This window comes from Pseudorca crassidens, chromosome X (genome assembly GCF_039906515.1).
Source record: "Pseudorca crassidens isolate mPseCra1 chromosome X, mPseCra1.hap1, whole genome shotgun sequence".
NCBI lineage: Eukaryota > Metazoa > Chordata > Mammalia > Artiodactyla > Delphinidae > Pseudorca > Pseudorca crassidens.
The window spans coordinates 91,448,539-91,453,726 of NC_090317.1; the positions used below are offsets into that span (position 1 = coordinate 91,448,539).

Below are 5,188 nucleotides of genomic sequence, written 5' to 3' on the forward strand. Positions count from 1 at the left end.
TATCTGAAGAGAAAGCGAGTGTTCCCACAATTGAGGCTGTGGACTTTGGGGGCAACTGTGGACTTTGGAGACAAGTACATGCAGGAGTAAGGCCAGATCAGAGTCTGAGCTGGCCCCACAGTGCCACAGCAGGTCCAGAGACCTACCTAGAAGTATTGGAGGACCATTGTTTGGGGGTGCGCAAGGAGAGGGGATTCAGAGCACCGCCTAAACGAGCTCCAGAGATGAGCGTGAGCCGCAGCTATCAGTGCGGACATGAGAGATGGGCATGAGACGCTAAGGCCGCTGCTGCAGCCACCAAGAAGCCTGTGTGCGAGCACAGGTCACTATCCACACCTCCTCTCCGGGAGCCTGTGCAGCCCGCCACTGCCAGGGTCCCATGATCCAGGGACAACTTCCCCGGGAGAACACACAGCGCACCTCAGGCTGTTGCAATGTCACGCCGGCCTCTGCCACCACAGGTTTGCCCCGCATTCTGTACCCCTCCCTCCCCCTGGCCCGAGTGAGCCAGAGCCCCCTAATCAGCTGCTACTTTAACCCCATCCTGTCTGAGCAAAGAACAGACACCCTCAGGCGACCTACACGCAGACGTGGGGCCAAATCCAAAGCCGAACCCCAGGAGCCGTGCAAAAAATAAGAGAAAGGGAAATTTCTCCCAGCAGCCTCAGGAGCAGTGGATTAAATCTTCACAATCAACTTGCATCTCTGGAATACCTGAATAGACAACGAATCATGCCAAAATTGAGGCAGTGGACTTTGGGAACAACTGTAGACTTGGAGTTTGCCTTCTGCATCTAATTTGTTTCTGGTTTTATGTTTATCTTAGTTTAGTATTTAGAGTTTATTATCATTGGTAGATATCTTTATTGATTTCGTTACTCTTCCTTTATATATTTTTTTTTCCTTTTTCTCCTTTTGTGAGTGTGTATGTGTATCCTTTGTGTGATTTTGTTTGTATAGCTTTCCTTTTACCATTTGTCCTAGGGTCCTGTCTGTCCGTTTTTTTTTGCTTTTGGTTTTTTTTTTAGTATAGTTTTTAGGGCTTGATATCACTGGTGGATTTGTTTTTTTGGTTCGGCTGCTCTCTTCTTTCTTTTTTCTTTTTTTAAAAAATTTTAATATTTTTTTATTTTAATAACTTTATTTTTTCTTTCTTTTCTCCTTCCTTCCTTCCTTTCTCTCTTTCTTTCTTTCTTTCCTTCTTTCTCTCTCTCTCTCTCTCTCTCTCTCTCTCTTCCTCCCTCCCACCCTCCTTCCCTGCCTCCCTCCCTCTCTCTCTCTCTCTTTCTTTCTTTCTTTCTCCCTTTAATTCTGAGCCATGTGGCTGACAGGGTCTTGGTGCTCCAGCCAAGTGTCAGGCCTGTGCCTCTGAGGTGGGAAAGCCGAGATCAGGACATTGGACCACCAGAGACCTCCCAGCTCCACGTAATATCAAACAGTGAAAGCTCTCCCAGAGATCTCCATCTCAAAGCTAAGAGCCAGCTCCATTCAACAACCAGCAAGCTACAGTGCTGGACACCCTACAACTAGCAAGGCAGGAACACAACCCCACCCATTAGCAGAGAGGCTGCCTAAAATCATAATAAGGTCCCAGACACCGCAAAACACCACCGGACACGGTTCTGCCCACCAGAAAGACAAGATCCAGCCTCATCCACAAGAACACAGGCACCAGTCCCCCCCACCAGGAAGCCCGCACAACCCACTGAACCAACCTTAGCCACTGGGGGCAGACATCAAAAACAACAAGAACTATGAACCTGCAGCCTGCAAAAAGGAGACACCAAACACAGTAAGTTAAGCAAAATGAGAAGACAGAGAAACACGCAGCAGATGAAGGAGCAAGGTAAAAACCCACCAGACCAAACAAATGATGAGGAAATAGGCAGTCTACCTAAAAAAGAATTCAGAGTAATGATAGTAAAGATGATCCAAAATCTTGGAAATAGAATGGAGAAAATACAAGAAACGTTTAACAAGGACCTAGAAGGATTAAAGTGCAAAGAAACAATGATGAACAACACAATAAATGAAATACAAAATTCTCTAGAAGGAATCAATAGCAGAATAACTGAGGCAGAAGAACGGATAAGTGACCTGGAAGATAAAATAGTGGAAATAACTACCACAGAGCAGAATAAAGAAACAAGAATGAAAAGAATTGAGCTCCCAGCCCCGCCCACCCCGGTGGGTGAGCAGACAAGCCTCTCGGGCTGATGTTGAACTATCCTTGCGTCTCTGGAATAAACCCCACTTGATCATGACTTTTTTTTTTTTTAACATCTTTATTGGGGTATGATTTCTTTACAATGGTGTGGATCATGACTTCTTTAGAACTACAAGCTCCTGAACTGCTTTCGTCCACTGATCTTCTTTCTAAGTTACAAGAGAAGACAGCTTTACCAAATCTTTTATTTCAAAACATTGAACTTCTGTTTTCCACCTTCCAAGGGTTTCCAGAAAGGAAGCAAAACCACAGACTTGTCAACTGTCAGAGAGTTTAGATACTTCAAGTTCTGAAAGTGAAGCAGAGAGTGAACCAGAACAAGTTTCTGGTTACAACAGACTACTTGCCACATTAAAGGATGTTTCCAAGGAAGATGAGGAGGAGGAAGAGGAAGAAGAAGACAGTGTTATAGATGAGACAGAAATGAATCTTGAAGATGGCGATAGTGACATCAGTGTGGAGGAAGAGACGGCAGTAGCGTCTACTGACATGCAGAAGAATGCGGCCTTACCTGCTGACCCTAAGGGAAAAGATGGGCACGGGCCACCTGGCACATCAGAGGAATCCCCAGAGGAGTTTACAGATGCAAAACATGAGTCACTCTTCAGCCTAGAAACCAACTCTCTCGAAGAGGAAAGAGAAGGCAACTGTTCTCTGAAAGCATTACAAGATCCATTTGCACAACATGTAAACAAAGAACTGAAAGAAAAAGAAATCCAGGCTGTTGCCACAAATCCCAAAACTACCCACCAGCTAAAATGGCCCATCCTGGGCCAGCTTGTCTTTTCATCCAGGTTTCAACAGTTGGAAACCGGAAACCTGTAAACCCCCAAAGGACATTGACTTAAAGTCACTTCATCTCCAGAAGCCTCTGGAATCCACCTGGATCAAGACCAACAGCCAGTTCCTCTCTGGTCCCCCAAATTCAAGTAGCCCCTTCACACCCCTCCAGAAAGAGCTCTTCTTAATTATGAATTCTTACCGGGACCTGTTCTACCCAGAAAGGACTGCCCTGAAGGATGGGGAAGAGATCCGCCACGTGTACTGCCTGCATGTGATAAATCACGTCCTCAAAGCCAATGCCCAGGTGCTTACCAACAACAGCAGGTGCCGAAGCCAGAAACTTGGGGTGGGTGATGATGATGACTTCAGGGACCAAGGGCTAACGAGGCCCAAGGTGCTGATAGTGGTGCCATTCTGGGAAGCTGCTTTGCGGGTGGTACAGCTCTTCATCAGTCTTCTTGAGGGCGACAGCAAGAAGAAAATAATTGTAGGCAACAAAAAGGTTTAATGGAGAGTATGGCTCAGATCCCAAGGAGAGACCACCCAACCTGAAGAGGCCTGAGGATTATGAAGCTGTATTTGTCGGCAACATCGATGACCAGTTCAGGACTGGAGTGGCAATACTGCAGAGAAGCATCCGACTTTATGCCCCCTTCTATTCGTCAGACATCCTCATTGCCTCCCCTCTGGGCTTGAGGACCATCATTGGTGGAGAAGGAGAGAAGAAGAGAGATTTTGACTTTCTGTCTTCTATTGAGCTTCTCATCATTGATCAAGCTGACATTTACCTGATGCAGAACTGGGAGCATGTCTTGCATTTGATGAACCACATGGACCTACTGCCCTTGGACTCACATGGGGTGGACTTTTCTCGAGTGCGCATGTGGAGCCTCAATAATTGGTCCAAGTACTATCGTCAGACGCTGCTGTCTGGGGCCCTGCAGGATGCCCAGATCAACTCTGTGTTCATCAAATACTGCGTCCATGGGCAAGGCCAGGTGGCTGTGAGGAACGTCCCGATGACAGGCTGCATCAGTCATGTCCTGGTGCAGCTCCCACGTGTCTTCCAGAGGATGGAAGCTGAAAACCTAGCTTCAGTGATTGATGCCAGGTTTAACTTTTTCGTCAACAAGATTTTGCCTCAGTATCGTGATGCAGTCATGTCTCACACGCTTATCTATGTCCCCTCCTACTTGGACTTTGTGCGTCTCCGAAATTACTTCAGGAAGGAGGAACTGAACTTCACTCATATCTGCGAGTGTGCCCAGAAGTCTGGTGTCTCCAGGGCCAGACACTTCTTCCTTCAAGGAGAGAAGCAGTTCCTGCTCCTCACAGAGCGCTTCCATTTCTACAAAAGATACACAATAAAAGGCATCAGGAACCTGATTTTCTATGAACTGCCAACATATCCCCACTTCTACAGTGAAGTCTGTAACATGCTGCAAGCCACCACCAGAGGAGAGGAAGCTGCCTGGACCTGCACTGTCCTCTACTCCAAGTACGATGCCCAGAGGTTGGCTGCTGTGGTCGGGGTCGAGCGGGCTGCACAGATGCTGCAGTCCAAGAAGAACGTCCACCTCTTCATTACTGGAGAGAGATGAGAATTGGTTGGACAGGAAATGGTGTTTGGTGTGATATGTCATGCTTGGTTCTGTGTCACTTGGACCTGATTCTGATCACTTACACAAAGAAGGGCTGCAACAAGGAAGGAGCACCAGGCAGGTTCTTTTCAGATACTTCTTTCTTTTCAGATCATATATACCTGAAAAGTTCAGTGTAAACCAGATTTTGGTAAAACCCATCTTTCAGAGGTCAGGGGAGAGCTCATGGGACTCTGAGAAGTTGATAGAAGGAAACTTCTACTTGTGAATTTTTTTGGACGCCATAAATTCTTTTGTTGTGACTTCACCTCTAATTTATTACACTTGGTAAATTCTTAAAAAAAAAAGAACGAAAAGAATTGACTCAATCTACACTACCAACTCTGCAGGGGTAGTGTGAAAGCAGCATAGACAATATGTAAACAAATGAGTGTGGCTGTGTTTCAATAAAACTTTATTTATAAAAACTGGTGGTGGGCCAGATTTGGCCTATGGGTTCTAGTTTGCTGATCCCTGATATAAAGAACTCTTAAAAATTGAGAAACATGGGCCTAAAAACCTCATTTTAAAAATGTGG

General features: G+C 46.0%; 1 pseudogene; it reads left to right on the plus strand.

Moving 5' to 3' along the window:
* The first annotated feature begins 2,431 nt into the window (after nucleotides 1–2,431).
* On the plus strand, nucleotides 2,432–4,972 carry LOC137216682 (U3 small nucleolar RNA-associated protein 25 homolog pseudogene; annotated as a pseudogene).
* The last annotated feature ends 216 nt before the right edge of the window (nucleotides 4,973–5,188 follow it).